We start from the raw sequence: 12,180 nt of genomic DNA on the forward strand, positions 1-12,180 counted from the left end.
GGAATTCACTTACATGAGAATACAGATATGCATCTGTTGGAAGCGTGTCCTCAAACAATTTGATTTGCTGGTTTTAAGCATTAAACTTTCAAATAGCTCTTTGTTGACTGTTGCTGGGTGTTATCGTCCACCATCAGCACCAGCCTGTACCCTACCTGCCCTAAGCTCTCCCCTGGCCCCTTACACTAAGTCTGAATTCCTTACACTAAGTCTGAATTTGTCCTGCTTGGTGACCTAAACTGGGACATGCTAAAAACACCTGACCAAGTCCTAAAGCAATAGGACTCCCTAAATCTTTCTCAGATTATTACCAGTCCCACAAGGTATGACGCCAAACACCCAGAAAAGGCTACTCTCCTTGATGTTATCCTCACAAATAATCCTGATAGGTATCAGTCTGGTGTTTTCTGTAATGACCTTAATGATCACTGTTTTACAGCCTGTGTTTGTAATGTCTGCTCAGTGAAACGACATGTCCTGATTTGTCATAGACACTTGGTAAAAAACTTTAATGAGCAAGCCTTCCTTCATGAACTGGCCTCTGTAAAACGGTATAGAATCAGCTTGATCCACTCTGTTGAAGACGCTTGAACCTTATTTTTTAATATTTTCAGTGGTATTGTTAGCAAACATACCCCCATAAAGAAAATGAGAATTAAAACCAGGTTCAGCCCCTGGTTCGACCATGATCTTGCGGAGTTACTCCACCTCAAGAATTGCATTTGGCGAAAGGCTCGGCACATGCATACTCAGGCTGACTGGTTCTCGTTCAGGCAAATGAGAAATAAGTGCACTCAGGCTGTCCGGAAGGCCAAAGTTAGTTACTTTTAGGAGCAGTTCTCTCTGTGGGTTTAACTCCAAGAAGTTCTGGAAAACGGTTAAAGACCTGGAGAACAAACCCTCCTCATCACAGCTGCCTATGTCCCTTAATGTTGATGATGTGGTTGTTACTGACAAGAAGCACATGGCTGAGCTCTTAATCACCGCTTCATTAAGTCAGAATTCCTATTTGACTCAGCCATGCCTCCTTGCCAGTCCAACATCCTCATCTCCCACCCCTTCTAATGTGACTATCCCCGATGCTTCTCCCTCTTTTTCCCCTGCCCACTACAAAGTTTCTCCCTGCAGGCAGTCACTGATCCCAAGGTGCAAAAGGAGCTCCTTAAACTTGACCCCAAAAAAAACATCTGGGTCAGATGAAAACTTGCCAGTAATCAACTGACTGGCTTTCTTGATGTCTATAGTATTCTCTCGGGTATGCAATCTGGTTTCCGCTCAGGTTATGAATGTGTCACTGCAACCTTAAAGGTCCTCAATCAATGTCACCATTACCCTTCATTCTAAGCAATGTTGTGCTGCTATTTTTATTGACTTGGCCAAAGCTTTTGATACGGTAGACCATTCCATTCTTGTGGGCCGGCTAAGGAGTATTGGTGTCTCTGAGGGGTCTTTGGCCTGGTTTGCTAACTACCTCTCTCAAAGAGTGCAATGTATAAAGTCAGAAAATCTGCTGTCAGCCACTGCCTGTCACCAAGGAAGTACCCCAAGGCTTAATCCTAGGCCCCACCTTCTTCTAAATTTACATCAACAACATAGCTCAGGCAGTAGGAAGCTCTCTCATCCATCTATATGCAAATGATAGTCTTATACTCAGCTGTCCCTTCCCCAGATGTTGTGTTAAATGCTCTACAACAAAGCTTTCTTAGTGTCCAACAAGCTTTCTCTACCTTGCAACATGGGGCTGTACATTATCATGCTGAAACATGAGGTGAAGGTGGTGGATGAATGGCACGACAATGGCCCTAAGGATCTTGTCACGATATCTCTGTGCATTCAAATTGCCGTAGATAAAATGCAATTGTGTTTGTTGTCTGTTGCTTATCCCTGCCCATACCATAACCCCACCACCACCATGGGGCACTCTGTTCACGACGTTGACATCAGCAAACCGCTCGCCTACACCACTCCATACACGCTGTCTGCCATCTGACCGGTACAGTTGAAACTGGGACTAATCCGTGAAGAGCACATTTCTCCAGCGTGGCAGTTGAGCATTTGCCCACTGAAGTAGTTTACGACGCCAAACTGCAGTCAGGTCAAGACCCTGGTGAGGACGACGAGCACGCAGATGAGCTTCCCTGAGATGGTTTCTGATGCTTTGTGCAGAAATTCTTCAGTTGTGCAAACCCACAGTTTCATCAGCTGTCCCGGTGGCTGGTCTCAAACGATCCCGCAGGTGAAGAAGCCGGATGTGGAGGGCCTGGGCTGGCGTGGTTACATGTGGTCTGCGGTTGTGAGGCCGGTTGGACGTACTGCCAAATTCTCTAAAATGATGTTGGAGGCAGGTTATGGTAGAGAAATTAACATTCAATTATCTGGCAACAGCTCTGGTAGACATTCCAGCAGTCAGCATGCCAATTGCACGCTCCCTCAATTTGAGACATCTGTGGCGTTGTGTTGTGTGACAAAACTGCACATTTTAAAGTGGCCTTTTATTGTCCCCAGCACAAGGTGCACCTGTGTAATATTCATGCTGTTTAATCAGCTTCTCGATATGCCACACCAGTCAGGTGGATGTACTATCTTGCCAAGGGAGAAATGTTCACTAACAGGGATGTAAATAAATTTGTGTACAACATTTGAGAGAAATAAGCTGTGTGCATATGGAACATTTCTGAGATCTTTTATTTCAGCTCGTGAAACAAACACTTTACATGTTGTGTTTATATTTTTGTTCAGTATAATTTGGTGGGTGCTTATATTTGTCCTATTAATACATATGTGTTTTTTTGCATTTCCCAACTCTTCCTGAGTGGGGTCACAGGCAGTATCAACGCTGACCCTGGAGCAATTTAAGGTTTAGTTCCTTGCTCAAGGGCACACCGGCAGAATTGTCACCTTGTTGGCTTGGGGATTCAAACTAGCGACCTTTTGGTACTAGACTAACGCTCTAATCGCTAGGCAACCCCGCTGCCCTGGTAGGTGGTAAGTGGTAGTAGCTAGGCCTAGGGACTAGAGGTTGATTTGGGACTGGGCATCAGCGTGTTTTTCCACATTCAGGTGGACTCATGGACCTGCCTTGCACCTGCAACCTTGAAATAACATCTTTGGAGTGTGTGTGTTTGATAGACTGTGTGTGTATGAGGCATATCTACCAGCCATTTCCGTCCTCATGATAAACCGGCTGCGTGCAGCTGTGTAACCTCCTCTCTCTCGCTCACTCACACACACACACACACACACACACACACACACAGAGGGGTTGGGAGATTGGTCTTTGTCCTTGAACAATTTGGATGTGCTGAAGGACAGAATGTTTCTGATAACACAAGAAATGAATGAAGTACGTGTGTGGGTGAGGGTTAGTTTTGGCTTCTCTGTGCTGCCAGTACACACTATACCTCAACTCAAGTCTCAGTAACATTCTCACTCTTGATAAAATGCACATCAGAGAGATTGATCAACAACAGCAGAACTCATATAAAAACATTTTTATACAACCGATAAACATATCTCATGAACGAACCAGATCTGGGTGGAATAAACATTTCAAAATCATTTTAAATACTTCTGCTGTTGGTTTGGTTAGCCCTGTTCAATGAAATGGAACACTTTCAACTTTCTAGGCTAAATTAGGTGCATCTCCAAAACTCGAAGCACCTCAAATACTTTGGAGTTGCAATTGACCCGGGTCTGCAAACAACAACAAACAAACACAAACATCTTTATATATCTCTTAAAAACATTAAACATATCTTGAACTTTATATTGAGAAGACAGGGGAAATGTGACCCGCCAAACCTTCGCTGCAACTTCCCAACGGGCTCGGGAGGCGAAGGTTGAGCCATGCGTCCTCCAAAACATGACCCACCAAACTGCGCTTCTTAACAACCGCCCGCTTAACTTGGAAGCCAGCCGCACCAATGTTTTGGAGGAAACACCGTTCAACTGACGACCGAGGTCGACCTGCAGGCACCCAGCCCACCACAAGGAGTCACTAGAGAGCGATGAGCCAAGTAAAGCCCTCCCGGCCAAACCCTCCTCTAACCCGGATGATTGTGCGCCGCTCCTGATCGCGGCCGGGTTGTGATACAGCTCAGGATCGAACCCGGGTTTGTAGTGATGCCTCTAGCACTGTGATGCAGTATCTTAGACCGCTGCACCTCTCAGGAGGCTCCATCAGATGTAAAAGTTTAAACTCAACAGTGTAGGTCTCTGTTTCGCTTCACGTCTCCAGCAGTGTCAAAAGTGCCCCTAAAAGTGCCCCACAACAGTAAATAAAACCAAAGTTCACACGATCGGCCCAAAACATAACAAGACTTTAATTGGCTAAACCAAATCAGGCCACTATTTCACATCTCAACCCAATAGGTCAAATGAATTAAGTAGACTGTACTACAAAGAATTCAAACCAACAGTGCCTCTTAAATAATTGACAGGTTTCTTTCTTTAAAGTTTAAACATGAAAGCAAACATTTGTTTGATGCAATGCAAAACAACATAGTAAAAGTTACTGTTTCTAATACATGTTTTTAACAGGATTTTACATTTTTTATATGTTAAGTGTTAAGCTAATATTGGTGATTTACCACCACCTGCAGTGCTGGAGTATTGAACCAAACCTTTTGTATCATTCATTTATTGTGTCTAGTAGATGGTGGGGAAATCGTTTGAAGACATTCGCAAACAAGCCAATTTGAAGAAGAAGACAATGCTCTGATCATGGCTGATCTGCTACTGGATCATGGACTTCCTGATGGGCCACCCCCAGGTGGTGTGGATAGGCAACAAAACCTCCGCTTCGCTGGCCCTCAACATGGGGGGCCCTCATGGGTGTGTGCTTAGTCCCCTTCTGTACTCCTTGTTCACCCACGATTGCATGGCCACGCACGACGCCAACACCATCAAATTTGCTGACGACACAGCGGTGGTAAGTCTGATCACAGATGGCAGTGACAGCCTACACTGAGGAGGTCAGAGACCTGGCAGTGGGGTGCCCGGACAACAACAACTCCCTCAACGTCAGCAAGACCAAGGAGCTGATCGTGGACTACAGGAAACAGGCGGGCAAGCAAGCCCCCATCCACATCGAGGGGGCTGTAGTGGAGCTTGTCGAGAGCTTCAAGTTCCTTTTGTGTCCATATCACTAAGGACTTAACATGGTCTACACACACCCACACAATTGTGAAGAGAGCATGACAGTTTCAGGAGGTTGAACAGATTTGTCATGACTCAAAAAGTTATACAGCTGCACCATTGAGAGCATCTTGACTGGCTGCATCACCGCTTGGTATGGCAACTGCACCGCCCTCAACCGCAAAGTGCTACAGAGGATTTGTTGAGAGAATGCCAAGAGTGTACAAAGCTGTCATCAAGTCAAAGAGTGGCTACTTAGATTCTTCAAACATATAAAATATATTTTGATTTGTTTAACACTTTTTTGGTTACTACATGATTCCATATGTGTTATTTCATAGTTTTGATGTCTTCACTATTCTACAATGTAGAAAATAGTAAAAATAAAGAAAAACCCTTGAACGAGTAGGTGTGTCCAAACTTTTGACTGGTACTGTATATATTTCTATATACACTGCTCAAAAAAATAAAGGGAACACTTAAACAACACAATGTAACTCCAAGTCAATCACACTTCTGTGAAATCAAACTGTCCACTTAGGAAGCAACACTGATTGACAATACATTTCACATGCTGTTGTGCAAATGGAATAGACAACAGGTGGAAATTATAGGCAATTAGCAAGACACCCCCAATAAAGGAGTGGTTCTGCATGTGGGGACCACAGACCACTTCTCAGTTCCTATGCTTCCTGGCTGATGTTTTGGTCACTTTTGAATGCTGGCGGTGCTTTCACTCTAGTGGTAGCATGAGACGGAGTCTACAACCCACACAAGTGGCTCAGGTAGTGCAGCTCATCCAGGATGGCACATCAATGCGAGCTGTGGCAAGAAGGTTTGCTGTGTCTGTCAGCGTAGTGTCCAGAGCATGGAGGCACTACCAGGAGACAGGCCAGTACATCAGGAGACGTGGAGGAGGCCGTAGGAGGGCAAAAACCCAGCAGCAGGACCGCTACCTCCGCCTTTGTGCAAGGAGGAGCAGGAGAAGCACTGTCAGAGCCCTGCAAAATGACCTCCAGCAGGCCACAAATGTGCATGTGTCTGCTCAAACGGTCAGAAACAGACTCCATGAGGGTGGTATGAGGGCCCGACGTCCACAGGTGGGGGTTGTGCTTACAGCCCAACACCGTGCAGGACGTTTGGCATTTGCCAGAGAACACCAAGATTGGCAAATTCGCCACTGGCGCCCTGTGCTCTTCACAGATGAAAGCAGGTTCACACTGAGCACGCGACAGACGTGACAGAGTCTGGAGACGCCGTGGAGAATGTTCTGCTGCCTGCAACATCCTCCAGCATGACCGGTTTGGCGGTGGGTCAGTCATGGTGTGGGGTGGCATTTCTTTGGGGGGGGCCGCATAGCCCTCCATGTGCTCGCCAGAGGTAGCCTGACTGCCATTAGGTACCGAGATGAGATCCTCAGACCCCTTGTGAGACCATATGCTGGTGCGGTTGGCCCTGGGTTCCTCCTAATGCAAGACAATGCTAGACCTCATGTGGCTGGAGTGTGTCAGCAGTTCCTGCAAGAGGAAGGCATTGATGCTATGGACTGGCCCGCCCGTTCCCCAGACCTGAATCCAATTGAGCACATCTGGGACATCATGTCTCACTCCATCCACCAACGCCACGTTGCACCACAGACTGTCCAGGAGTTGGCGGATGCTTTAGTCCAGGTCTGGGAGGAGATCCCTCAGGATACCATCCGCCACCTCATCAGGAGCATGCCCAGGTGTTGTAGGGAGGTCATACAGGCACGTGGAGGCCACACACACTACTGAGCCTCATTTTGACTTGTTTTAAGGACATTACATCAAAGTTGGATCAGCCTGTAGTGTGGTTTTCCACTTTAATTTTGAGTGTGACTCCAAATCCAGACCTCCATGGGTTGATAAATTGGTTATCCATTGATTATTTTTGTGTGATTTTGTTGTCAGCACATTCAACTATGTAAAGAAAAAAGTATTTAATAAGATTATTTCATTCATTCAGATCTAGGATGTGTTATTTTATTGTTCCCTTTATTTTTTTGAGCAGTATATATATAGTGTTCGTCCCATGTTTCATGCGCTAAAATAAAAGATCCCAGACAATTTCTATACGCACAAACCTTTTTTTCTCCCCTCACATTTTGTGCACAAACTTGTTTACATCCCTTTTAGCGAGCATCTCTATTTTGCCAAGATAATCCATCCATCTGACAGGTGTGGCATTTCGAGAAGCTGGGGGACCAGTACGGAGAAAAAAATGTATGAAATGTATGCATTCACTACTGTAAGTCGCTCTGGATAAGAGCATCTGCTAAATGACTAAAATGTAAATGTAAAAAAATCATTACACAGGTGCACCATGTGCTGGGGACAATACAAGGCCACTCTAAAATGTGCAGTTTTGTCACACAACACAATGCCACAGATCTCTCAAGTTTTGAGGGCGCGTGCAACTGCCATGCTGACTGCAGGAATTTCCCTTCAGAACTGTTGTCATAGAATTTAATGTTAATTTCTCTACCATAAGCTGCCTCCAACATCGTTTTAAAGAATTTGGCAGTGTGTCCAACCAGCTTCACAACCGGAGACCACATTTAACCACTCCAGCCCAGGACCTCCACTGTTGTCATTCACAATGGATGTAAAAAAAACGGACTTGGTTGACTTTTGTAATGAAAAGAAAATGTAACAGACATTTGGGAAACTGAACGAACTGAATACAAGCATGCAGGGGAAATACAAAAACATATCAAATCCATTTGACTGTGATCCTGGCTTATTTGACATGCAAGTTAGTGAAATCGAACAGCTGATCATGCTGTCATGTGACCGAATGCTTCAGACAACGCATTCACAGATCACTATGGAGGAGTTTTGGTTCCTGACTCAAAGGGAATACTGTGCCGTCTCGCTCCGAGCATTAAAACTCGCAGTACGCTGATTCAGCTCTCTCGTCTGCATTAAAAACAAATATCGATCGAAGTTGGATGTGACAGGAGAAATGAGGTGCACACTGTCGATCACGACCCCTGACTTTGAGAAGCTCCGACGTGACATGCTTCAAGCACACCCGTCTCATTACTGGTGGTGAGATAAATAGATTACGTCAGACTAATTTGCAATTGACTGTCATATAATTTTCAGATATCAAAATGGGGTCTTGGGCCAAAAAAGTTTGGGAACCAGTCCCCTAAACCCTACCCTCTGACCCCTAAAACCCTACCTTCTGTCCCCTTCCCCTACCCTCTGCCCCCTAAACCCTACCCTCTGTCCCCTAACCCCTACCATCTGCCCCCTAAACCCTACCCTCTGTCCCCTAACCCCTACCCTCTGCCCCCTAAACCCTACCCTCTGCCCCCTAAACCCCTACCCTCTGACCCCTAAACACCTACCTTCTGTCCCCTTCCCCTAAACCCTACCCTCTGTCCCCTACCCTCTGACCCCTAAAACCCTACCTTCTGACCCCTTCCCCTAAACCCTACCCTCTGCCCCTAAACCCTACCCTCTGTTCTCTAACCCCTACCCTCTGTCCCCTAACCCCTACCCTCTGACCCCTTCCGCTACCCTCAGTCCCCTTCCGCTAAACCCTACCCTCTGCCCCCTAAACCCTACCCTCTGTCCCCTAACCCCTACCCTCTGACCCCTTCCGCTACCCTCAGTCCCCTTCCCCTAAACCCTACCCTCTGCCCCCTAAACCCTACACTCTGTTCTCTAAACCCTACACTCTGTCCCCTAACCTCTGTCCCCTTCCCCTAAACCCTACCCTCTGACCCCTTCCCCTAACCCCTACCCTCTGACCCCTTCCCTTATCCTCAGTCCCCTTCCCCTAACTCCAGAGGATCTTGCAAAGCTCTACAAGGATTGAATAAATCAAAATCAATATGGAAATAGATGAACTATTACTGCAAAACAGTAACCTTGTTCTCTGATAGGCTGGGTGAAATCAAGGATACTTATCCCATCACTCACTCCATTGTATAAGCTGCCAGGGCTTAGGGTGTAGGAGGTAGGGGGTAGGGTGTAAGGTGTTGAGGCTAGTCGGTAGGGGACCAGTGAGTGTGTTCAGTCTGTGTTTGTATGTGTGTGTTTAGTTTAGTCTGATGTGTCAAAACCATGGACCACGAGCCACATTAAAGCTGGCAAGAGGCCCTGAAGTTTGAGTATACACTGCATTCCCCTTGACTTTCTCCACATTTTGTTACATTACAGCCTTATTCTAAGCGGTGTGGTCAGCATGTTATTCTAAAATAGATACATTTTTTATATTTTTTTACTAATCACGATACCCCATAATGACAAAGCAAAATTAGCTTTTTAGATTTTTTTTCTCTCCAAATTTCTTAAAAAGAAAAAACTGAAATATTACATTTACATAAGTTTACTGTATTTATGTGCGAAGGGAACAATGTGGAACGTTCCCTAACTCTACTCTCCTTCATGCACACACACACTGTCTTCTGTCTTCCTTCATCCTCTACTCCTCCATTCTCTTCTCCCTACATCCCTGTATATCTTCCTCCTCTCTTCCCCACTCTCCAAGCACCCGTATTGTTCCGGGGCTGGAGGGCTGTGTGTGTATGTTGTGGTCAAGGACACCAGATCATTGGTCCTTATATAATAACACATTTACAAAAATATTTACAAACCTTTAATAAGGTAATGGATGAGGGAGAGAGAGAGAGAGAGAGAGCAAGAGAGGAAGAAAGAGAGGGAGCGAGAGAGAAATAGGTAGAGAGAGAGAGAGAAGGAGAGGTAAATAGAGAAATGAAAGGGTCCACAGTGATGAAAGCAAAACGGCACTGTCAACCTTCACCATAAGGAGGAGAAAAAGAGGGAGAGAGATGAAGCGAGAGATGGAGATGGGAGAGAGAGAGGCAGGCGAGGTAGTGATTGAGTGAGAACGGGGAGGAGAGAAAGAGAGAGAATGGGGTAGAGGGAGAGATAAAGAAATAGTGTTTTGCAGGAAATGTATACAAATAACTGCACTTATTTGAATATTTTAGAATAGAAATCAGGGTACCTTAACTTGGGTAATATTTTATTGACTCGTTAGATCTTCAAAACTATTTTTCATAATAAATGGCCGCTTTATGTTCTTCAAAGAACTGTAACAATAAAAATAAAAGTAAAATACGGTAGAAAATGTATAAAATTAAAAGGCTAAACAAACACTTATATGAACAATACCACAGCTCAATGCTTCTTAACTTCAGATATAGAGCATAGAGACGGAGAACGAGAGAGGGGGTAGACTAGAGGGAGAGAGGAAGAGAAGGGTTAGACTAGAGGGAGAGAGGAAGAGAAGGGTTAGACTAGAGGGAGAGAGGAAGAGAAGGGTTAGACTAGAGGGAGAGAGGAAGAGAAGGGTTAGACTAGAGGGAGAGAGGAAGAGAAGGGTTAGACTAGAGGGAGAGAGGAAGAGAAGGGTTAGACTAGAGGGAGAGAGGAAGAGAAGGGTTAGACTAGAGGGAGAGAGGAAGAGAAGGATTAGACTAAAGGGAGAGAGGAAGAGAAGGGTTAGACTAGAGGGAGAGAGGAAGAGAAGGGTAGACTAGGGAGAGAGGAAGAGAGGGGCAGACTAGAGGAAGAGAAGGGTTAGACTAGAGGGAGAGAGGGAGAGGGGTAGACTAGGGAGAGAGGAAGAGGGGTAGACTAGAGGGAGAGGGGTAGACTGGAGGGAGAGAGGAAGAGGGGTAGACTAGAGGGAGAGAGGAAGAGAGGGGTAGACTAGAGGGAGAGAGGGGGTAGACTAGAGGGAGAGAGGAAGAGACGGGTAGACTAGAGGGCGAGAAGAAGAGAGGGGGTAGACTAGAGGGAGAGAGGAAGAGATAGGTAGACTAGAGGAAGAGAGGGGGTAGACTAGAGGGAGAGAGGGGGTAGACTAGAGGGAGAGAGGAAGAGAGGGGGTAGACTACAGGGAGAGAGGGGGTAGACTACAGGGAGAGAGGGGTAGACTACAGGGAGAGAGGGGTAGACTACAGGGAGAGAGGGGTAGACTACAGGGAGAGAGGGGTAGACTACAGGGAGAGAGGGGGTAGACTACAGGGAGAGAGGGGTAGACTACAGGGAGAGAGGGGTAGACTACAGGGAGAGAGGGTAAGACTACAGGGAGAGAGGGGTAGACTACAGGGAGAGAGGGGTAGACTACAGGGAGAGAGGGGTAGACTACAGGGAGAGAGGGGTAGACTACAGGGAGAGAGGGGTAGACTACAGGGAGAGAGGGGTAGACTACAGGGAGAGAGGGGTAGACTACAGGGAGAGAGGAACAGAGAGAAATAGAGATATATGGAAAGATAAAGAGTTGGAGCGAGGGAAATAATTAGTTACATTTTTCCGTCTCATTTTTCAGTTTAATCTCTTCCGCTCTCCCTCTAGTACTTTTTCTTTAATGCTTTATGTCCCGCCCCCAGTCTGATTCCCATGCAACCATGTGATTGGTTGGCAATATTGCTTGGATGACCTGGGGGAGTTCACTGACAGCAGATAGAAATACAATGAGCAGATAAGAAACAATGGAGAGTTCTGCCTGTTCTGGACAGTGAATTTCTATCTGCTTTGTCCTTAGTCTGTGTCTCAAATGGCAGCCTGTGCACTACTTTTGACCAGAGCCACGTAGGGTTAGGAACATAGGCCTCTGGTCTATAGTCATGCACTTTTAGAGGAAAAGGGTGCCATTTTAAGACAGTCTTACACGCTCTGAATGACATCATACTCACCCCCTCAACCTTCTCCACAGAGCCTGCCCTCTAACACACACACACACACACACACACACACACACACACACACACACACACACACACACACACACACACACACACACACACACACACACACACACACTCTCTCCTGCCTGGCTGGGATTGATCACCTGGACAACGGGCGGGACAATCAACCAATGAGGTGAAGCAACAGGATGCACGGAGAGGGAGGGCCAATGACAGTAAATCAACTCAAATTCTCTTAGCCAATGGCATCATGAACAGCTCTATCGCTATAGAAACACATGATAATACGTAATATTCAGTTTTGGATTATTTTACAGACATTGTTGATATAA

The sequence above is a fragment of the Salmo salar genome, chromosome 19, assembly GCF_965601325.2.
Source record: "Salmo salar chromosome 19, fSalSal1, whole genome shotgun sequence".
In the NCBI taxonomy this organism is placed as follows: domain Eukaryota; kingdom Metazoa; phylum Chordata; class Actinopteri; order Salmoniformes; family Salmonidae; genus Salmo; species Salmo salar.